Source organism: Acyrthosiphon pisum, chromosome A1 (genome assembly GCF_005508785.2).
Source record: "Acyrthosiphon pisum isolate AL4f chromosome A1, pea_aphid_22Mar2018_4r6ur, whole genome shotgun sequence".
NCBI classification, from domain to species: domain Eukaryota; kingdom Metazoa; phylum Arthropoda; class Insecta; order Hemiptera; family Aphididae; genus Acyrthosiphon; species Acyrthosiphon pisum.
In genome coordinates, this window is record NC_042494.1 from 148,334,730 (window position 1) to 148,360,336 (window position 25,607).

Sequence of the window (25,607 nt, forward strand, 5' to 3'; positions counted from 1 at the left end):
TATTACCCAGCACGTTTTATATATACATGTATACGTATATAAAGGTACCCATTCTTTTCTTCACTTTTACCATTATTATTTTTACGATTATTATACGTTACGCTCCTCGACACACACACACGCACACAAACACACTGTCCGGTATACCGCTGGGCATGACGTACGGCGAGCTGTATGTGCGAGTCCGCGAGGTAGGTATACCTACCTAGCTATACCGATGAAACGACGGGACGACGACCATGCGCTAGAGAGCGAGCGCGCGCGGTAATAATTAGGAGTTGGGAGGTGCGATTATAATAATAATATTATATCACAACAATATTATTATTATTATTTAGAACGCGCTTTTTCGTTTGGTGGGTCTCTCTATACGTCATATACATTGGCGAGCGAGATAATCGACTCAAAAGTTGATTTCACACCAAATTATGATAGGTATATATGCGTAAAAAACCGGCCCAAGAGAAGAGGTATTATAATATTATATAGGTACATATTGCAGCCGGTATAATCTGTTTATTACTATTATTATTCATATATACCGCGAGTACTGACGAGTTATTATTATTATGACCGGCAAAATAATCGCGTGTAAGAAATCGTATAGTCGATCCGGTTTCTGCGGGATGCTATATGTTAATAATATATGTACATATAATATTAAATAGCTTAAATCGAGCATAGGTATATTAAATATATAGTACACAATATATTAGGATTTAGGACTTGGAGGGACTGTGGATTACTATATATTTCAGTAGGTATATTATAATATGTTATGTTCGGACTAGGATTATAGTAATATTATATACCTAGCATTTGCTAATAATTATAAAATACCCATAAAAATAACATTACATTTGTTTTATGCGTCAAGGATGTCAAGGATTTCAAATATAAAACGTACCTATATTGCATATTATACTTTTAGTGTTATTTTGACAGTTTTGCTACTTTATTTTTCTAATGCCCATAAATTTGATTTATTTTATGTTTTTCATAAATCTTGTAATTTTAATGAAAATAGTAGCATAATAAAAAGTAGGTACCTACCTATGTGAATACTGAATACATAAAAAAATCCCAAATTTCGTAGCTTTTATTCGACGCAATTCATTCAAGTTCAATTCAGTATTTTAGATCCTGAGCGGACTAGTGGAGCGATGAATGTATTGATTTTACAATGATGTTTCTTTAGATTCTGAGCGGAGTGAGGGATCTATAATGGTTTTACAATGGTGTTTTATTTTTTATTTTTTTGTATACAAAATTTTTAATAGAAGGAATGCTTCGATTTCAACAATATCGTATCTTATCTTTTAGAAAATTGGATCAAGATGGTACTTTGGAGAGGTTGTTTTTCGATTTTCTCAGTAGTTATTTAATGCCACGGGAAAAACCACTGAAAAATTACAAAAAACCGCTAAAAATGGGATTTTAATTTCTAACGTTTTGTTTATCACCATAGAAACGAATAAAAATAAAAATAAAGATAACGATTTAAATAACGATTGTAGTAATTTATAATCTTGATTCAATTTACAGACTATAATAAAAATATAATAACAATATAAAATATCTAGACTGACAACCCGTCTCTGCTCAAAATCGTTTTTCGTATACAATGATATGATATCATAGAATTCAAATTTAATATAATCCATTATACAATGACCCACTTGTAACCTACTGTACAGCGGAGCGACATCCACTTACCCACTTTTTTAACTTATATTTTAGATTCTGAGTGAAGCGATGAATGTATTGGTTTTAAAATGATGTGTCTCTTTTTTTATTTGTTTCTGTGAACATGATATATCTATTTACTATTAGGTACTTATAAGTATTCGAAATAATGCTTCGATTCGACTTCAGTATCTTTCTTGATGGGAAAGTGAATCTAGTTGGTGCATTGAAAAGGTAAAAATCCCATATCCCCATTAGTGTTCAAAAGCACCGAGGAAAACAAAAAAATATTAAGGTAAACCGAGAATTTTTACGCAAAATTGGTTTTTGACAAAATCAATTTTTATTTTTGGTGTAACTCTAAAATAAATGACCGTAGATACATGAAAATTTCACTGATTGTTTATGTTTTAGCATTGTTTAGCATTTTCTATACACAATACAATTTTGGATTTGTTTGAACTGTTTATGGACATACTGTTTTCAGTTTTCAAGTTTCTTAGTTTTTTTTTCTATGAATGTCAATAAAATTTTATTTGATGGGTAAAATAACTTGAAAATTTAATACAAGGCTCTTAATAGATTTTTACAATGACATTTGAAAAATGTTAAAAATCCAAAGTAATAATTTTTAATTGTATACAAGTAATTTTATCCATTTCCAAAGCATATTGTTTTATTAATTTATGTAATTATTAATACAAAATAATGATTAAAAAAATTTAAATACTTTTATTAGCTACTAAGTAGTAAGAGAAGCTTGATTTTATATGCGTTTCTTTTGTAGGTGTAAACGATTTCTAGAAGAAATAATGATTTGATTTTCAACTTCAATATAATATTTTCTGGTATAGGAAAGTAGGTATTGAATTATAGATAATCTAGTCGGTACCTACACTACCTACCTATTGTATAAAATTAAAAATTCTTTTCAAAATAATCAGGAGAAAAATATTAAGGTAAACAAGAATTTTTACGCTAACTTAGGTTTTGGCAGAATCGGTTTTCTTCAAAAACAAGAAAATGTATAAATTATTTTGTAGTTAAAAATACATCAGATTTTTGGTTTTAGGAATTTTTAGTTAAAAATAGTTTTATGAAAATACGTCAATTTATTCAATTTAATATGTGTTATAAATTATAATGAATATACTTATTCAAATAACATTATGTATAGTCTTAGCGAACATAATATTATATACTCGTATAGTCATATGTATATTTAGGTATTATGATTTATGAATGAAATTTGCGCAACGTATATTATATAGCCATATAGGAATAGGTATAAGGTGGTCGTAGGTACTTCATAAATGACAAATGTATATATTATTTAATTTTTTTATAAGAAAGATCATTACATATAATATGATACATTATTATAATATTATGTAACTATGTAATAGCTAAATACATAACATTTTTTTGAATCCCCTCAATAATAATAATTTAACGAATGATCTGTGATGCTAGTTGAAAAATAATAATTTACCAAGTTCGGAGTTCTTATAACTATAATATTTAATAAATTACCTATTTTCAACAAGTTTTATTACTTACGAGTATCTATGAATGATTGATATTCCTAGAATTTGTTGCTTAATGAATTCCAATAATTAAACTTTTAATGTTTTTTATTTGCCTTCTTTACTCACAATGTTATCATATAATTATATTTTAGGCGTAATAACATTAAATTTAATCTCGTAATAACTAATATAATTATAACAGTAACTTGGTTGAATGGCATAATTTAAAAATTAAATACAATCAGTGCATCTTTAAAACATTTAAAAATAAATTAAACATCTATAAGAAATTCTCTGATAATTATTTATTGTAGTGTCTGAAGCAATATTTTATGAATTTTATTATGCACCTTTTAGATCAGAATCTCAGAAGCAGAGATTTTTTTTTGTGTGTCGTCACCTTTTGATAAAAAATACTTTATATTTCAACTTTGAGAGTGGTTTCCGGTATAGCTCATTGGGATTAGTTAATATTTTAGACATTAAAGGGTATAATAAAAAAATTAAAATGCAAATTTTTACGCAAACACAGTTTTTGCCAACATTTTAAATCTTATCACTTAAAGTTTGAATATTTAATATAAGGTTCTTCATAAGTCTTGAGTTATTCTTATAGAAATCTAAACATTTCATGTTAAAATGTTGATAAATTTGAATATTTGTAATTTATAATATACCTATATTATATTAGCTAAAATTATTCCCTTGTAACTTTCACCATAACTTGTATTTTATTATTTACTATAAACCTACTGCATAATGATATTTTCAAAATATTTATTGACTTTGACTATAAATATAAAAATGCATATTTAGCAGTAGCCAGTATTATAAAATAAGAAGTATTTTTTAAAGCTCCGTGCGATGTTTTTAAATATCAAAAATTATTTGTAAATTAACCCTTACAGCCGTAGAACCACAACTTGTTATACTACGTGATTATCAAATAAGTAAGTTGCTACGTTACATTTCACTAATAATTTAAATTCCAAAATAAAAATAGTTACTTTATATATAGACGAAAAAATTTCGAAGCCATTAAAAGTGGTACCTATCGGGTTGTTTGAGAATACATCTATCAAAAATTATTTAGTTTACAATAAAAGTATAACTTTGGTTTTCTCAGTCATTCTAATTTAAATTATAGTAATAATAGTACATATTATATAAGATATAGCACAGACATCAAAATATTATAAACATATAGGTATGGTAGCTAGTTGGTAGTTTATGTGGTTGTAGTAGATGATAGCCTGGACATATTGATTATTGATATACAGGGTGATTTTCCAAGCATGCGAATTTTCATTTTTTTCCCTTTATAATCTTATTAATGTGCAGTAATTCAAAATCGGAATTTTTGAATTTTAAATATCTACACTTAAAGATCATACTTTCCAATTCTTGACGTACTACTGTAGAAGTGCCTTCGCCCTTGCTGAGATACAAACTTTTGTTTTTCGAATGATAACTTCTCTTTTCTACTGTAAATTATTTAGCAAATAATTTTTCTGAAAATGTTGACGTATCAAAACAAAAATTTGTACTAGTAGCTTATTGAGTTATTTAACTTGATTACTAGAAATAATAGGTCCACGTGATTATGGGTATAGAAGATATGGAGGCTTTTAGATTTTAAATAACTATAGTATCTATAAAATATAAATCAATGGAAATATGCAGCATAAAGCAAATCGCGAATGACAAATAATTCCATTTTGCTTCTATTCTAAAACTATTAAAAAAAACATTTAAAAATTGAAGTAAGAAAATTGCATCATAATATTCAAAATATACCGCTATAATTTTGGACGTTCTGCTTTTCTTCGCAGGTTTTAAATGAGATTTAGTGTCCAAATTTCCTTAATAGACGACAACGATAATATAGTGTACAATATATGTATTATTACCAATATAATATATAAATATAATAGAAATATAGAACCACTTCCACGTCTGCGTGTCGTAAAGAAATCGAAATAATAAATTACATACATATATGATATATTTTTATTTTCCAATCTTATAGATGCTGCAGTATACGCGTGCATATAATGTGTACGTGTACCAGCGCCTCAATACTTATGTATCGCACGAAAACTGTAATTTTCTTTTATAATGTCCGTCTTAATTCGATGCACGATTACGAAATTAACGGGTGCGGCGTCGCTCACGGCAGGGGACTGGTTAAGGCTGTAGTGAAGAGGAATAGGGAATGGGGGGTGAAGTGAAAGAGAGAAGGAAAAGGACGGAGGCTATTATTGAACGAAATCATTGGCAGCCCGGCAAGGCAGTAGTAGCTAATTCGAAAAGGGTTAGCAACATTGTCTTAAATTATGGGTTACACCGCGCCGCCACAGCCGCCTAACCTATGTACCCGGCTCAATTATAATAATAACGTGACAGACGGATACACGTGATTCATGAAGAATATTATCAGGTAGGTATATTATAAGGAAATGTTAAAATGGGGAAAAAATCGATGCATAATATAAAAAAGGTGTCCTACCTTATAAGTATTATAGGATTATATAAATTTGACTACAAAACGTACCTCACTTATTGACTTCATGTATAATATATTATATACCTCTATTACCTGATATGTCTCAACATTTGTATTTATATTGTTTCATAGATGCCGTGTACTGCGTGTAGTATTATATATTATTTAATATAGTGTATACAAGTAAGACAAAGGGGCCCGTGACATTTTTTTTTTTGGTGGGGGGATAAATAATTAATAATAATTAATAATTTTTTTTATAAAATATAATATAATATCTATAACTTATAACTTATACTTATATGTATATATTTCATTTGTTTAATAATATATTATGTATTGTATATTATAATGCATTTTTACTTTATTAGTTATACTTATTGAATAATTATATTTTTGAGAAGTTAGAGACTAATGTATTATAAATTAAAATACATTTTTTTAGTTACCGTTTATAAAGTTCCATACTTTTCCACCTATATACTCCGGCCACCTTAAGAAAAGTATTTTAAGATGTACAAACAATTTAAAATTTTCAAATACTCATAACTCGCTTTCAAACTAAAATATAATAAAAAGCCCATTTGATAAGCGATTTGATGTCGATAAGATAATAATCTTACTTTTAAATTTTATAAGAGGTCAATTCACTCTAATTTTTAAACTAACGGAGCTACACGTGTTCTGCTAAGCGTACAATTTTCTATGTTACGCACTTGTAAGACGGAGATAACACATGCGGATGAGGCGTCCTCTTAAGTATCCTCTTAGAAATATAATTGTTTGATGATAATGTATTTAACAAAAAAATCTTAATTGAATTTTATATTTTGGTATTCATAGATAGAATTTAAGAAAAATAAAGCGTAACGTTCTATTATGCTTTGATATTTATTATTTTCTTTGCTGCACGCAAAAAAATTGAATCATATTATATTGTGTTTTTAAAATTATGATAAAAAATAATACAAATTTAATTTATTTATAATAGGTATAATATAGAAAATATAATACTAACTACACTCTACAGAACTAAGATTAGAACACTAATATTCCATCGAGTTATACTTTTTATTGTGTACCTATTGGCTATTATGAATTATTATGATGTTTCGTTAAAATCATTCAATGAGAGGAAACAAATTTAAGGATTTAGCTTTGAGTGACCATAGAATAGTATCATGTACCCTTGTCCAAACAAACTTCAAAGGTGGCTCTTTAGTAATTTTGTCCTGTTTTTATTGTAGGTAGAAAGTCTCGTTTTAATACCGTTTTCTCGGTGTGGTTTAGCAATGACATCAAATATGTAAAATAATCAAATTTTAAATTCTGAGCAAATCAGATTTAAGTTAAATCTTTTCGAAATAATGAATGTAGATACTTAAATGGATCACCTTGTCTATTGTAATCAAATCTAGATATTAGTTGAAAATATATACTAAAATATTAAACTTAAAAGTTTAAATACTAAAATATTGTTTGCTATTCATTAGAGGGTTAAGTTTGTAGAAATATTGTAGCTACAAGTTCCCCAAAAATGTCTTTTATTTTGAGGTGTCTGCTATTAAGAGGCGTCTGTTAGGGGAGATTTCATTTTATATACTTTATTTTTAAGACCATTGTTAGATGTTTTTCTCATTGTTTATCATATTTATATAATTAAAATGTCACTACCAATTCATGAGTGCATGACATGCATTTTTTATGTTAACTATTATTATATCCTTAATGCGTTCTTGGCCTGATTTTGAAATGCCAACATAAATAAAGGGACAATAATGCAATTGAATCGATACAAGGTAATATAATGTGTTTTTTTCGTGTTAGCATTTGCCCTATTATTACGAAGAAAAATGTTCGTGCCGAGCAATATATATTACGACTTTATGATTTCTCAAAACCAACATACCTCTCAGTGGGGCATTTCACTCAGTGTGACAAAAAGCAATAACGACGTCCCTGCAGGGTATCGCTGCATCTGTATCGAAATTGAACGTATGACTATAATATAATATAATATAATAAAATATAACTTCGTAGGACGTTTCTACCTAAATGCTTTTAAAGGTTTTTATTCCTCGAATCTTATTGAGTATTTTGTTAAAAAAATAATAGCCTTTTAAAAATTCATAACTTTTTCAAAATAATGTTAAAAATAGTAATAACTAATAATTATGTGTTTTGCTTAGATAAAAAAACTTATATAGGTATAGATACAGATAGATAAAATCATTTTTCATATAATGTATAACATTATATATGATATTTAGCGATTTTGTTGGTGTTAATTTGATAAATTATAAATTATATAAACTATATGTGATTAACTACTGGAGTAGTCAACATTTTGGTATTAACACTAAGTAATAAACACAATATATTATATAATATTCTCACATTACAGCTCTTTATAGCAATATTTATTTCAATGGTATCAAATGAAAGTAGGCATCAGACTGTCCCATTGCATAGCCTTATAGTTTGGGTGTACTGACATATTATTTCATAAGAAAAAATATCAATTAAATAAAATCTGTTTCCTATTTTTAATACCCAATTGGCTATTTGGGTATTTTACTGTTTGTTGTTAAATGTATTGATTTCCATCATATTTATGAATATATTCACTAATCTGAAGTATAGAGCATTATATTATATGCATAAAAAAAAAATGTACATATAGGAGATTTACATACTGCATAATATATAATTTTATCACTGCTATAACTATAATATATCAGTAATAGAAAAGTGCCGTCCTATAAGCGGTTTTTGATATTTAAAAAAATGGTAAGTGTCCGTCAATATGTTAATAATATCATAATATATATTGATAGCTGTATATATTATGTTAATTTATTAGGAATATAACCATTATTATATAGAAGACATCAGCTGCCCGTTAAAAATGCCAACTCTATATGATTCAAACTTTGTTCAATTCGTCATTTAATTTTCGGTGTAATGATATTCAAAACTTACAAATTTTCATCTACCATGTATGATGTATACAATTTTTTTCAACAGAATTTGTTCATTATAGTTTATAAACCTTTCTTAGGTGCCTGATTGGGTGAATAATGTATGAATGCATAAAAGACAAACAAACCAGACATAATATATTCGCTTTTAAATATTATTTGGGTACATATTACATACAGATAAGTGCAACCACAATAATTAATAATATATGCTCCAGCCTTCAATAATAATATCTTGTTTCCTTTGAGGTGCAATATAATTGCTAATTATAGGTATTTATAATATAATTGTTTAAGTTTTAACTACAAGTAATTTATTTTGAAGAATATTTGTGAATAAAATGTTAATAATTTACATTGTTATTTTATCATTACAGCAATACAGCAGCTATCTCACTCTCACGAACTATATAGCCTAAATATAAAATGAAATATTTGGGTAGAACACATTTAAAGTCTTAAACCTAATAATGTCTCTAATTTATGCCATTCAATAAAAATAGACACAATTTATTTAAAGCACAAATTATGTACTTGTACAAATTCTTCGTTTTATGAAATAGGTACCTATAAGAAAAAATATTTTTAGTCATCCATACGGATGAATCTGTTATTCAGCTGTATTATACCATATTGCGATTATATATAAATATAAGTTTATGAGTTTATAAATATATTATAGGTGTAATAATAAATACCTAGATAATATTAGCAAACTGCGAAGGTGTTTTTTTGTTTTGACGAAAAAAATATTACAAATAGTATTATAACGTCGATTGCCCGCCGCGAAGATTTATAGACTGCCGTATATAGCTCGGGGTCTATAACGCCCTTATACACTGTGCCGGATACACCTTTAGTGCTAATCGTCCACAATTGAAATTGCAGCTCGCTTCCACTCACACACAGACACGCACACACACACTCAGAAAAGTCCTGTTTGTCGGCGCCCGACGCCGCCACGCATATACCCATGACCGTGCCTCCACAACACACACGTCACACACATACAAACACATACCCACACATACACACACAGGTGTACGGCTGGCTACATTATATTACAAACACCACCGGCTGCGTAGGACTTTTTTTTTAACTTTGTGTGTGATGTTTTCATTATTGCCGGTAATTACAGAGCGGTGCAACAACAAAAGACGCCGCGCGCGCGTATGTATTATATAATATATTATAAGTAATATCCTTCTCGTACTTACGTATATATCTACCTCATATTGTATATTATACATGGAGTAGATGCAGCACACACACACCACACCAGGGCTACAAATCGCGCCGACGATACCCGTTGGCCATCTCCCCCGCCACCTCCTCGCCGGTGCACCGCAAAAAGTTTTCAATAAAACGTTTGAAAAAAAAACGTCATCGTTGTGTCGTCGTCGTCGTCATCTCATAATATTAATAATAATATGTACTGTTGGTGGTATATCATACCTACATAAATACGCTATAATACGACTCTACTACGTAATTTATCTTAAAGCGCCGCGCAGGGGATTTCGGACGACTACAAAGAAATTATACTTTTTTTTACACATATGTATGTAGGTATGCGTGGGGCCAGTCACATTATATACTTATTATATTATTATTATTAGTTTTTTTTAAAATGATAATCGTTCTCGCTATATACGATTTGCCACGTGTTACCAGTGACTGTCAAAGTGCCGCCGCCGCCGTCGCCACCGACAATAATTATTATTATCCGATTGTGACGCAGCGGCGGCGTCAGTTCTTTTGATGTGCCCGGTCGCAGAGACTTGGTGGTTGTTATATGTTATATATTATGCGCGCAGCTGATTTTTCTTTACACACGTTTTACATATTATAATCATTTTTTTCTCCTTTTTTTGCCGGTTTCTCCGTCAATCATTATCTCTCACTCTATCCCTGCACCCCCTCAGTCCATCAATGTATATACTGTATATATATATACAACTACCGAGATATCTTTGTACTTAGTTCTTATATATCTGTGTAGGACGTATAGGTATACAAACCTACTATGATCGCCGCGTAAAATAGTTGTATAAAATCGATATTATGTATTATTAAAATTTAAAAAAAAACTATTAACAACCACTATCATGGCATATAAACGGAATACCTGTGCTAAATAATGCCAATAATTGTACGTAGGTACATTTATTCGTTTTTTTTAAGTTTTGCATTTTCGCTAAATTACCTAGGTACTATATATTTATATATGTCTGTAATAAATTATAATAAATAATACACTTAAATTACTGGACGAACTACTGTACTGTGTATAATGGACTACCGACAATCGACATAACGTCAAGTATAAAACATAAAATAAGTAATATTGTAAAGCGCCAGTTTATCGCCAAATTATGATATATTATTATATTTTTATTTAAAAAATAATATGCTACAACCGGCAATTAACATAGTATTTTAATAAATGTTTGTAGCCTTGTAGGCACTTTACACACTGCAGTGTGACGTTTTGAATGATGTCAGTTCATACACAATATAATATATTATAAATCATAATTTATACTTAGTATACCTACCTAATTATATTGGCTTATATCCACATTCTACAAATAATTGCTTACATATTCAATATCAAGACATTTTCGATTACCTATTGATTATTAGACATCATAGACATATATTACGAAAAATATTTTTTTAAATAAACTGTGACGACATCATGAACAATGTTACGTGTAAAAAAAAAACATTCAATTATTTTCTTAGCATAGGTTATAAACTTATAAATATTATATCATAACATTAATATATAATCCGACTTTGCCCGTGAAAATATAAAATATATATAGCACTATATTATAGGTGTAGGGCGTAAACTATCTCGGTTTTAGTGTATATAGGTACCTCCAAGTTCACAGGGAAATCGGCGCCGGTGTTATGAACTAATTCGACCGATGTCGGTCAATCCGCCTGTGGATAAATATATATATATATATAATATAATAAGTCTCTTTTATTTCTGTAACCAATGGAAACCCTATATATCAAATATTCTCAAACTATGGTATACAGAAATTTACCCTGTGGAGGCTGTGGGGGCATAGATAGCTTATACGTAAACAAATAAATAAATATTTTTAGTTTTTACTAATGTTTGTATTGGACTAATATTATTTTATATTTTGTGTAAATATGTACTAAATATAAAGTTAAATGTACCATTGTACATTTTGAATACAGTTCTATTTTTGGTATTAGTGGACTAGTGGTACATGACCGATCACGCGAGTGGTAGGTATCTACGCGATAATATAAGTTTGTGAATTTCTTATATATATACACAAGAAAATCGTGAGCCACCATATATGGCATTATGGCAACATATAGAGGTTGAATTGCTGAAAGATACTTCCCAGTTCCCGTGTCTCAAGGAATATGTGTGCAGAATTTGGAGCTTATTGGTTCAGTAGTTTTTATGTTTAGAAGCTCCATACGACCATCTATATTAATTAATAAATATTTATAAATACATAATATAAAAACATTATATAGGTAGGACGTAGGTAGTAGAGGTATCTAGTAGTGTATGCATGTGATAATAATGATAGCGTAAAATATAAATAGTATAGTCTATGTACGAATTATAATGTTTTTTTGGAATATAATATAATATACAATAATAACAGGTTACAGGTGTTTCTATTACAACTTTGATATGTACCGCTACACGCGAATACACGGTAAATACATACTCTGTGTTAATAACATAGTTTTATCAAAACGTCATGTTAATTAACTGAATGGGCAAAATATAAAAGTAGTATGGCTTTTATTCATATTAAGTTATGATGAGATATAATTAAAAATAGCAAAAAAGATGGTAATTACTGTGCAGTGATAAAGATGAAGAAGAGTTGTTCTAAAAAATTATCATTATAATTACACAAAATAACATTTATTTATAATTAAGTATTTAGAGCATTACTATAATAGTGTAATATACTATAAAATACTTAGTATGCTTTCAAAACGATATAATATTTTGTAATACGAAATAATAAATCTTGTATTTATTTTTGGTAAATGATTAGGTATATACGAGTATAATAAAAACATTAATAAGCCAATAAATCATGTTTATCCAAATTAAAATGTAGCAATGAATATACATATATACTTCCACAATTAACCAAATATTTGCTAACCGTTTATAAATGAATAATTGTGTAGGTCAGTGGCGGTGCCAACTTTTAATTATTTGTCATGATTCACGATGGATTCGCCGACTTACATTTTATAACAATACGTCCATACCTATTCTTTAGGTTATATTTTTAACCATAACAATGTTATTGTCTGATATTGAACATAACTTTATAGTAGTATAGTACCTACCTATATGTCCTATATATATTGGTATGTATAATGTATACAATATAAGATAAATCATATTTTTATTTTTTTTGTTATTCAATAACTATTTATGGTACATGAAACTGACAACAGTTGTAAAAATGTAAATGTGTGGTCACAGTTTTTGAGAATTTTCTACTGAAAAATGTTTTTTTGTTCATTCCACTAGCCAATAGGTGTATTTCAGAAGCAGGTGGCAGGTGAGCATTGGCACTCATCCTGCCACCCCGCCTACCCACAGTGATGTAGCCGGCCATTATACAAATGCGGTTGTTTTGCTTTGATCGTGTTTCACACTTCTTGTACCTTGTATAGTCGTGTAACTTGTAAAGTGCCCTATGGCTATACGGAGTGCGTGTAGCCTGATCGCGGTATGATTGAGAATAAAGAAGAAGCGTGAAATGAGAAGTACAATTTTTAAAACCGGAATTTAAATGTTTATACTGTATATTATTCTTACTATTATTCAGTGTTATTTTTGTCAGACTGCATAAAAATGTATATTACTTATGACAAAATTATGAATATTTATGAACACAATTTAAATCATTCACACGTTTTAATTTATTTTGTAAACTAATTTTCAATAAATAATATAATGTACATCAATGTACCTTCTGGTTTTTCTATTGATGATTGTCACAATCGTCAATAGTAAAATTAACTGTTCATTTTATGATATTGTGACGATTAGACAGTAGTACTTTCAGACAGAAGATGGGAAATTGTAAAAGATATTTCAAATGTTTCTTTGTTGTTAACTATTAGTGTTTATATTTTATAGGGGTAAAAAATATGTAGACAACTTTGTTAAGTTAACAGTTCAACAAATACAGTGTATACTATTGTATGAAAGTAAGAAACTATATAATATGAAAGTGATAATGTCTACGATACCATTACAAATATAGTCTGTATAAAATATATTATAAAGTTAAAATTGAATATTAATAATAATTACCTATACTATTACATTAAATATAAATAGTAAATCATGAACCATTCGTAGGTTTTATTTATACCAGTATATTAAAATAAATCATTCTAATATGTTTTTTTAAACCTAAGAATTCTTAATGACTAACTTGTTTTATATAATATTTTATCATTTATTTATTTATTTATAATGTGTTATATCAATGAATATAAAAATAAAATACCTATACAATAATATTAGATAAGCTTATACAATTGTCAATTATTGAAAATAAAATAATATTATGATAATCGCTAATAATGCTACTATTATTATTTTTTTTAAATTATTACAATAATAGGTATAACCAAAATTGATTTAGTCAAAATCCTAAATTATCATCGTCAGTTCTACGTTACACGTAACTTTAATCAGAAAATAAAATATAACCTCTTTAAAGTTACACTACTTACTTATAATTTTTAATTTATCCATAGAATTTTAAGCTTAATACGGAACACTGACTATGAACAAAATTATAAATTCTCAGAGGTATAATTGTAAAACCGTTATGAATCTAAAATATCCATATTATGAAACGCAATAAAAATTCGAGTGTTCAAAATACAAAATTATGGAGGTATTATAGATAAGTTGCTTTGATATTTATTTAATTTAATTTAATTAAGGTTGAACTATGAATTTGTTAAATCGCTTTTTTTGTTACTGAACCTGAAATTCTTTTATCTTTACCGCACGGTAGGTCAATAAAATATTTTGTCAATAAAAAAAAATGGGAAAACATTCGTTGGCCAACGATGTAGGTACCTCAATAAAATATGTATACCTATAATATTCTTTCTAGACGCGGCGACATATCTCGATAATGGTTTTTGGGAATTAAGTACATGCTGCCATAAAAATAATAATAATGAGTTTAAATGTATAAAGGTGGCTGCAGTTTCAAAAGAAAATCAATTATATTGAAAAAATATTGTTTTTTTCAAAAACGACGATGTCTCGCATTTGTATCTTACGCATTATTACATTAACATTATATAAAATAGAAATCAGCTATCTCGGGGTTAATATAATAATATTATATGGGTGTGCCCACTGTGTTTCAATTGTGCGAGTCTGTGTAGTTTCTTATTTAATGTCTGCGTGCGCAGTATCACCTCCCTTGTACTCGAGTTTTGAGACGTAGGTAGGTACGTAACTGTGCGCGGCGGTTGACATAAAAATAATGACAGCGTGTAGTCGTATCTTATGTGCTCGGCGCCGAAAAGGACTGGTCGGCAGTGATTAATAAGACACATTTAACGCGGCTTTTTGGCGGCACGGCAACAAATAACACTATAATGGATACAGGAACTATAAAAGGGTCTTAGCTCCTACTGCGGGTTCGGGTATAACAGCTATCGCCACGGCTATCCTATTATAGCACGGCACCACAAACACATTATGGAACACTATAAGTCTCCGGAACAAACGACATCAACGTTCCGCGCTGTTTGACGCCTACGTGTATCGATATATTATATATTATGTAGTGTATACACACGTCACACGCCGCATACATACCTACAAACGAATATATATATACACATACACGATAGGCATTATATCTTGGCCCATAGGTATATCGTATTGTACAATACGTGTATACGTCAATACGCCACCTATGTAGAATATAATATAATATAAGTATGTAGGAGGTGATGGGAAGTAGTCTTAAGAATTTAATTTTCTATCAGAATTTTATAACCGGCTTTCGGCTTTCCTTCAAAGATCACAAAGGTACCACACACACGACGGACGGACGAACACATATTAGGTATATACTGCGTAATATACAAATGTATACATTTACACATTTTATTTATATAATATGCGTATATACTATATACTGCAGTATGTCAGTATTGAGTATACTATACAGTATGTCCCAGAAGTCCCGTATCACCCTTAGTATCTCCGTGGAAAATCAATATATTTAAATGCAGTTTTTTTACAGTCATAAGTATGGAAATTCTGATTAAATAACATAATATTCGATTTTTTTTTTTAAATTCAAAACTTTTCAAAAAATATATGTATAATGCTGGTATTATTATGTTTACCAATCTAATATCTATATATATTTAATTTTAACTCGTCACAATTCAGTTTTCAATAGTTTTGATATTCGAAATATCTAATTGCCCCGTAAATCACGAGAACAGTTAATTAAATTTATTATTCCTTTAAATAGGTTTCCTATGAATATAAGCTGTGTGGAAGACTAAATTTTATATGATCCTATTAACTATACAGGTTTTATAAAGAATTTGCTTGTTCAATTTGCCTGCAGAAGATTATTGCTAAGAAATTTAAAAAAAAATTTATTTTTGTAACGAGAAAGTAATGAGTTGTATTTCTATTTGAAAAGTAAAGTAATTTCATTACAATTTTATTTGAGTAACGAGTAAAGTAACTTAATTACATTTATCTCTTAGTAACGAGTAAAGTAACTTAATTAATTTTTAAAAGTAACTTACCCAACACTGGTTAGCGTTAACCGACACTAAAGTCTTTACCGTACATTGTAAGAACGGCCCTTAGTCTGTTAAAAGTTCTCTCAATATCTGCCATTTGTTTATTTCATTAATATCGCCCTGTTTTCGTATTTTATATGGGACCATATATTATATTCTTCTAAGAACTTTCCTTTCGAAGGTTAGTAACTTTATCGCTTCCCATTTAGTCGTTAACCACGTTTCAAAACCGTACATTACTATTAGCGATAAATATGAAATAAATATATAATATGGTAATCGGAAAAAAAAGTCCCGGAAAGAAGTTTGGTGAAAAATTTACCGAAAACCTTATTCTTGTACAGTTCTACAGTTGTGCTTTGTATTTTAGTGTGTATTATGTATAGGTAGATATAAAATATATTTGTTATCTACCATAGCAACTATCATGAACCGTATATTTTGATCCTATATTAATTGGTACACTAGAAAATTCCCTATTTCCGAATATCAGACACACTCTTGATATAGATAATGAGACTGTTGTCAATCTTTTGGATGACATCGTATGTGGTATCGTATCGTATCGTTTATATGTTTGTTTTCGAATTTTATGTATTTTTCGCAGTTATTATTACTTAGATAGGTACTAATAGTAGAAATAATTGTCTGGATGATATAGTATTTATATACGGTCACCGTATTCATCCGCCTTCCATTACCTAGTGTTCTTAGTATTGGGCTGTCGAACACTGGCCGGAATTGTATATAGGATTTCGTAATTGTTTTTCGATTGATAAAATAAAAATGAATCGGACCGGCAAAGTCGAAGGATCGGTTATCGTGTACGGTTGGATGACGTATGCCGTCTGGTCACCGCGTACAGGCATTAGGCTTGGTCGAATTCGACCAATATATAGATATGTATATTGTATATAAGGATAAAGTGGTGTGTTATATATAATATTTTATATACATATTATATACTATATACACTTTCGATCGACGGGTGGTGGCGTCTGTAGTGAAATCGGTGGCGGCGTCGGAGGTATTCTATATAGTGGCGTCGGCCGAGGCATAACAGTGCAGGCGGCGTGGCATCACCGTCAACGTAAAACGTATTATGATATATTTAATATTATATATATAAGGTACCTCTTATTATTCATGCACACGGTAAAGGAAGTTTACATATACTTGGTATAATATATATTATTTATAATACAATGTATACATACGCTTATTAAAAAGCAGCAGTTCGCCGGTTATTTCTTGTCACCATACCCAATCATTACAGCCGTATAATGACTTCGGTTGTTTCTATTGTACCGCGGCGTCGAAGTGGTTGCGTATATATACGCATCGTCCGCGCAATAGATTTTCAAACGTATTTACGTATATTATTATACACAAGAACAAAAACAATAACAATTACAATAAAATACGCCTAACCTGACGGTAGGTATATAGAGCTATCTGTCTGCCCCAAAGAATATTATAATATTATAGTCAATATGCACAAAAACCATCGGAGATCACAATCACCAAACGATTTTTATGCTCCCCGTATACTATGTAGGTAGGTATCTATAATTTGTAGGCGAAGGCAAACAGCGTACCGATGATGATTATCGTCTTTGGTGCATCCACCATAAACATCCCAATTGAATTTAATTTAGTTTTTTTTAATGATAAATCCTAACCCTTACCTATACATTTGCATTTTACACAGTACACATTATGTATAATAAGGGTATTTCGGATATATTTATGTGCACCTATATGTACTATTGATCCCCGATAGGTTTCCTTGTGTGCACTGCGTATGTTCGAGATGGACTGGGTAGATAGTTATTTAAATAATTTAGACGAACGTTAAAAACTTTAACCAAACTCTCCTTAATGTCTTTTTGAATATTTTGGTCGGGTCGGTTTGGGTTTACAATGACAAAAACATAAAAAAATCTAGTTAACTGCATTTTTTATAAATCCCAACTAATGGCTTTTCATAATATAGCCTATAGCCTGTATAGGTACGACAATATTTAAACCCTAATCAATTTACATTAACTGAAGTAGTAAGTACGTAACCTATATAACCTTTTAAAACCTAATGTATTGTATAATACGCTTATTCTTGTATAATTTATATTATTACTTTTATAAAAAAAAGACCAGAGAAAAGTATCAGATGAATAATATATAAACTTCTTTTATACGTTGAGCAACATCATACTTTCGAATTATTTATACCTACCTACCTAAATGATAATTATTTGTGGAATAAAATAAGGAATATTATTCGTTATTTCTTTTTGATTTTTGTATTCAATATATTAAATTACATAACGATAACATTATATTGATTACTGTAACAGTGTTGTAGTGGTTTTTTTTTAATTCATACATTTTAATAAGTAAGTTGAGGTTACTTATACATTTTTTCATTTTATGATATTTTTAAATAGTAGGTACTTACTAATTAGTTATTCACGTTAATAGTCAAAATACTCACAAATTATAAAATTGTAAATTATCGCATAACTAATAGGTATACCTATTACCTATATTATAATAAGTAACTGTAAGTCATGGGTGTGTTTAGATATCTGTACCTAAATACCTAATAGAAAAACAAACTAGTAATAAATTCAATTAATTTATGTGTTTCATTTAATAGGTATTAATTTAAATAATTTTAAGAATTTAACTACCTAGTTACTTTCAAAAAATATATAAGAAATTATATTTAGATTGTATTTAATTTCATGTATTACATAGGTTTTATTTATCTCATACCTGTCACTTAATGTCTATTGACTTAATTTATTCTTTATTGGCCTCAATAGCTGCTTTATTATATAATTTATTTCTATTCTTATTAAGTCTCCTTATACTGTTTTGCAAATGTTATTTTTAATTATTATATGTTTTTATGCTTATACTTTTTTTTACACTTCTCTCCTTTTTAAAATTTGCTCTCCCAGCACAACAAGCTTTGCTTTTTGCCTTTTGGGGGTGCTACAATATTGTGAAGTTGATAAATATTGTTATTTTATAAATGTATTTATAATATTTTGTTGAAATGTGTAAAGATAAGTTATTGTTGCAATAAAGTTATTATTATTATTAATTATATAAAAAAAAAACAAATTATTCTCTATTATCACTTAGTAGTTTTAGGAACTTAAAATATATAATATATTTAAATTCTTAAAAAAATATAATGCAATATTATTATACTATACTTAATGGTAAATAATCGTGAATCCGTGATTTACTGATATTGTATTGATAGTAAAAAATTGCAAGACTGGGCAAGTTAACTATTTTTTTTTAATTCGTTAAGTTAAGTTAATATAGAAATATGCAAGTAAAATTTTAAGTTAAAAGTTACTTTTTTTTCTTAGTTAAAAATCAATTTTTTTTTCATAGAAAATTAAAAATTATACCTTTTTTAAAGCTAATGTAATTTGTTTGACCACTACAGTACACAGATGTTTGATAAAATATGTTTACTAATGTATTTTGACCACCATACTATACAAAAATGTTCAAACAATATAATGTATAAATAAATATATGGACATATTATATAAAAATATATTGCAACAATTAATGTAAATATAAATAAATATAATACTATGAACATATTATACAAAAATATATTGCAACAATTAATGTAGGTATAATATTTATTAATATCTATATATTCTATAATCTGCTCATAGTCTGCAGAGATAAGGTTTTTAATAACACGCTAAATTGTTTGAGCGTATTATAGTCTGTTATTATATGGTTAGCGTTGTTAATTGAATGAAGTTAGTTCGTTTATTTTACTTTGATATCATGAATACTGCAGTAATAGTGGATGGTATGTATATATTTTAATATTTTTTTATACAATTTAAATAATATATAAACATATTAAAAAATGTAAAAACATATGACTTTATATTATTAATGAGTACCTACGGGAAAAAAGTATAATGTTTTCTATTATAGCTATAGCTAAACATTTCCTGCAGTAAACGATATTATATGATTTCAAAGCAATTACTGTAAGTTGTGGCACAATACTTAGAACCTATTATATTCAAATTTTTAAAAAATATTATACTTGCATATCCCAGTTTTCAGATTAGAGAAAAATTATAACGCACAATTCAAAAACTGAGTTTGAAAATAAGCTAGGCATCCGAAAATTAAATTATAATTTTGTCCTGCTAAAAATCGTTTTTGGAACATTGCGTCGCGGTCGCAGCGTTGTTATCGGCGATGGTTGGTCAGTCAAATTGTGTTCTTGTAATAATTATATTTATGAAATTAATGTATGGTTATACTGAATACTGATTCATTAATCATTAGTGTAATGAGTAATAAATAATAGTGCGCCAACTGTTGGATGTGACGAAATAAAAATGTACAAAAATCCTAGCCATTTTTTTTTTAATGTTTCCTTGTTACAGCCTAAGAACAATGTGGCTCGGCGCGGCGCAGTGGCTGAAATCAATCATTCATCAATGATTTCGAGAAAATATTTCGTTTTGTGTTTGTCTTGTAAGTTGTAACGAACTATTCTCAAAACGTATATACCATTGAAATAAAAGTCCTTAGTAATATGACATTTGCTATGTACTGACGACTCGCATATATACATATATATTATGATATTATGTATAGGATATATTATATAAAAACACTATATTATTATGATTATAAACAGTCATTATCCTTGGGAAGAAAACTGTTATAATATACATGTCACGCCAAATAGCAAAATAGATTGTCTTGCCGCCTTGTGGAAAAAAGTATAGTACTTTCCAAAATTCTACGAATAGGACAAATAGAATTTCGTTACGGGTAAAAAAAAACATCTAAATATTATAAATATATAATGCCAAAATAATTTAAAACACACAAAAGAATGAGTAGCATTATAAATTTGATTATTGTTACAAAAACTGCGTATTGATAAATTACCATTTAATACAGTAATACATATTCTATACACAATATACTATATGTAATAAAAATTATGCCATATACTATCGATAACGCAGCTTTACAGGATACTTACAATACGATTATATGATGGCATTTCCTGGACGGGCATGGCCTATTTCCTCGAAAATACATGTTCTCTGGTTAACAAATAGTCTTTTTCCATCAAAAACGAAAAAGGTACGATTCCCGTTTCCACAAAAATTTATTTTTGTGAAAAGACGTTACCGCCAATTATAATTTGAGAACCATGTACAAATGTAATATATTTTTATCATTATATAATTGCATATCACATATCCATTATCCATTGTATTTAAATATTTCTATATTTCAAATTATAGTACAAGTAATAATTATTATACTGTCTGAAAAATATAAATTATAATATAAATAGGTAGATAATATTAATATTTTTACGTGCGTTTGCTCCCCCGCAATGGAAAATCCATATACGAATTGCGCAGATATTTAGCAGGGAATTCGCACGTATTCGCAAGCCTATTTTCAAAATTCGCACGACCCTCCTTCCCCTCAAAAAACAAAATTAATAGAGGGTAGCAACACGTCTCCAGCCCCCCTCATAGTAAAAATTAACATTTTTGCAAATTTTTTTACAGATATTTAGCACGCAATTCGCACCACTTAAAATCTAAAATGAAGGATAAACGGGAATTTTTACGCAAAATCGTTTTCAACAAATAAACATCATCAGATGTAATATTATATAATGTACCTATACAATCAATAGGTAGGTAGGTAGATAATATCTGTATAGGTATACCTAAATAGAGGACCATATAATTTACTTGCGCGCGATAAATTTTCGATAAATTTGTCAAAACTTTTGTTTTCTTTGCTTCTATATGGGTCGGTTATTTTATTGCTATACCAATAATCATTCAATCCGTTTTGTCTTTCAGTCGAAGACAGCGCAACATATCCGATCGATGCGGTAAATTTATTACGGGATGTGCTTTGGCACTTGTTGTCATCACGTTCCCGGTTTGTCTATTCTACTGTTTCAAAGTTAGTGCACTTGAAATTTGGAACTTACGTCAACACGAACCCCTGCACTCTGTTGCACAATAACAATATAATATATAATATGTTTTATTGTATCTGGCAGGTAGTTCAGGAGTACGAACGAGCCGTAATATTTCGTCTGGGACGTCTGGTGTCGGGTATGGCGAAAGGGCCGGGTGAATATATCATACATCTATATAAACACGCTAAATTATTTACAATCATTGAGCTATTTTCTCTTCTTAGGTTCTTCGTTTTGCCCTACGTTGACAACTACACGCGTGTCGAGTTGAGAACACAAACGTACGACGTGCCGCCACAAGAGGTATCCTATAAATCGTATAATATTATAATACCGGGTGATTATTTTATCATTGAACACTCATTATGTCAAAAAGTCTAAATTTTTTTGAAAATATTTTTTTACTTAGTTTCAAATCGCTTATAAAACAACGTTTTTCTTAAAAAATTATATTTTTAAATATTTTTTATCCTTATATTTTTTTAAGTTTTTTACTTTTTTGAATGACAACATTGGGTTTTAATTTTATAGTCCAAAGCTGAATATTTTTCTTAGTATTTTGATACTTGAAAATTAAATTTTGGGTGAGTAGTTTATGAGTTATAACTAATGGTAGCGGGTGGTACTTATTCTCAATCACGTTGCGTGACTGACAGCGACCGCGCCACGCCAATCCACAAATTTGAAATGATATTATTTTAATATCACCGTTATTACAATATAATATTATAGGTACTCAGTGGCAAATAGTCCAAATAATACTCGTAATTAATTGTTAGAACAAAATTATAACTAGGAAAATTTGAAAATATTATGGAAATATCTAAGATAAAAATCTTTTAAAGTGAGTTATGACTGTTATGAGCATTACGCCATTGCTGATAGACTATAGTATTTTATATTTTGAACGGAGCGCTAAATGTATTGATTTTACAATTATTTGTTTTTATTTTTTCTCTTTGTGTTCGTGTACACATTTTAAGTAGAAAAGATGTCTCGATTATTAACTTTGAGGGCATTTTTTGTTGGGAAATTGGATATAGTTAGTTATATTTTCAAAATTAAAAATTCAATGTTGATCTAAATTTAAAAAAAAAATTAGGGACAAATTTATATTTTTACACGAAACCAACTTTTGAAAAAAATCAATTTCATATTTTTTGTTGTAATTAGAATTTATTTAATAGGCAATAGGCATACATCATTTTGAAAATATTTTGGCTTTTTATACTATTTATATATTTGACATTTTTGAATATTTGAAAATTTAATGCATGGTTTCTCATAAGTTGTTCTCACTAAAACCTCAAGATCCTAAAACAGATAGAAGCACAATTTGTTTTTTAGACATTTGAAATATTTGAATTTAAAATTTGGAAAAAATTAGATGTATTTAACGGAGAATAATTAATAGCGATTTAAGTTATTTTGTTTTAATTAAAAAATATTATTTTCAGGTAGGTACTTGAAACTTTAATATACATTTATAGGCTTACACAAAAACATTGTAAAAATATTTAGATTAATTTTAAGGTATTGTCTATTTATACTACGGTTTACGGTAAGCCTATATTGACTTAAATTTAATGCTGATAGTATAATATGACATAAATATATATACCATGTTATAATAATAAATTGATAATATAATAAATTCTATGTTTTCGGCAAATATTAATTTAACCTTCCGTAATAGGTACTACCTAATAGTAAAATAAATTACTATAATATTAGTAATATTTTATACACAAAATAAAATATACTTAGTTAGGTTTAGGCGAACCAATATTCATCTGCGTGGTACCGGATCTTTATTAAAATCTTGAATTTTAATATTGACCATAAATATTAGATTGTTGTATAGGTGTGTATAGGATTTCATTTCGGGGGATTGAATCACTAACCCCTCTTTCATATATACGCCACTGAGCCCTTTTTACAGGATTTACCAAATCATTTGAAAGATTGATGAATATAGCAAATATCGTTCAAACTATATGGTATTATATTCATTTATAAGTTATCTACTATTATCCATAGTTTCCGGTAAATCTTTTTTGGATAGTTGGGGTTAATATATTTTTATTTCATATTATCTATTATATGCAAGTAGGTACCGCAGTAGATCACAGTGGGACCGTGGGCCCAGTAGGCCACACGCTAAGCGAATGCCATCTTAAAATTAATAATATATTTTACGAAATGACAAACATCACCTGACATATTGCACGAAATTTAGATATTGACCAAAGACAGCGTGACGGTGACCGTATAGACGCCGTGGTCTATTATCGGGTATGCAACGCTACGAGATCGGTAACCAATGTGGCTGACGCTCACCAATCGACCAATCTATTAGCTCAAACTACATTGAGAAACGTCTTGGGCACCAGGCCGTTGCATGAAATTCTCAGTGACCGAGACGCTATATCCAAGACCATGCAAGTGTTGTTAGACGAAGCCACCGAGTCGTGGGGCATCAAAGTGGAACGGGTGGATATGTGAGTTCACTATTATTATCATTATAAGAATTGTGCATGATGATTATACCTATACGTACACTTGTGAAAAACATTTCAGTAAGGACGTGAGGTTGCCAGTTCAATTGCAAAGGGCAATGGCGGCGGAAGCTGAGGCGTCCCGAGAAGCCCGTGCAAAGGTCATCGCGGCTGAAGGTGAACAAAAAGCATCGGAAGCCCTCCGTGAAGCTTCAGATATATTAAGCGATTCTCCAGCTGCTCTACAACTCAGATATTTACAGGTATGATTTTATTGTATTATACCGTTTATATTGTATACCATAATTAAATAGTTTTAATTAATTATTTGTGTTAGGTATATTAGGTATAGAATAACGATATGTGTTATTTTGTTGTAATTTAAAAATATTATTCGTGGGTATATGAAACTTTTAGAGTATATTATTATATTTTATACATACAATGACATTTCAAAAGTAATTTTTTTGCCAAAAATGAATTTAACCTACTATAGTACTAATGTCTAGTAGTAAAATAAATTACTTT

General features: G+C 28.9%; 1 pseudogene; it reads left to right on the forward strand.

Moving 5' to 3' along the window:
• The first annotated feature begins 5,430 nt into the window (after nt 1-5,430).
• Nucleotides 5,431-25,379, forward strand: LOC100163375 (annotated as a pseudogene).
• The last annotated feature ends 228 nt before the right edge of the window (nt 25,380-25,607 follow it).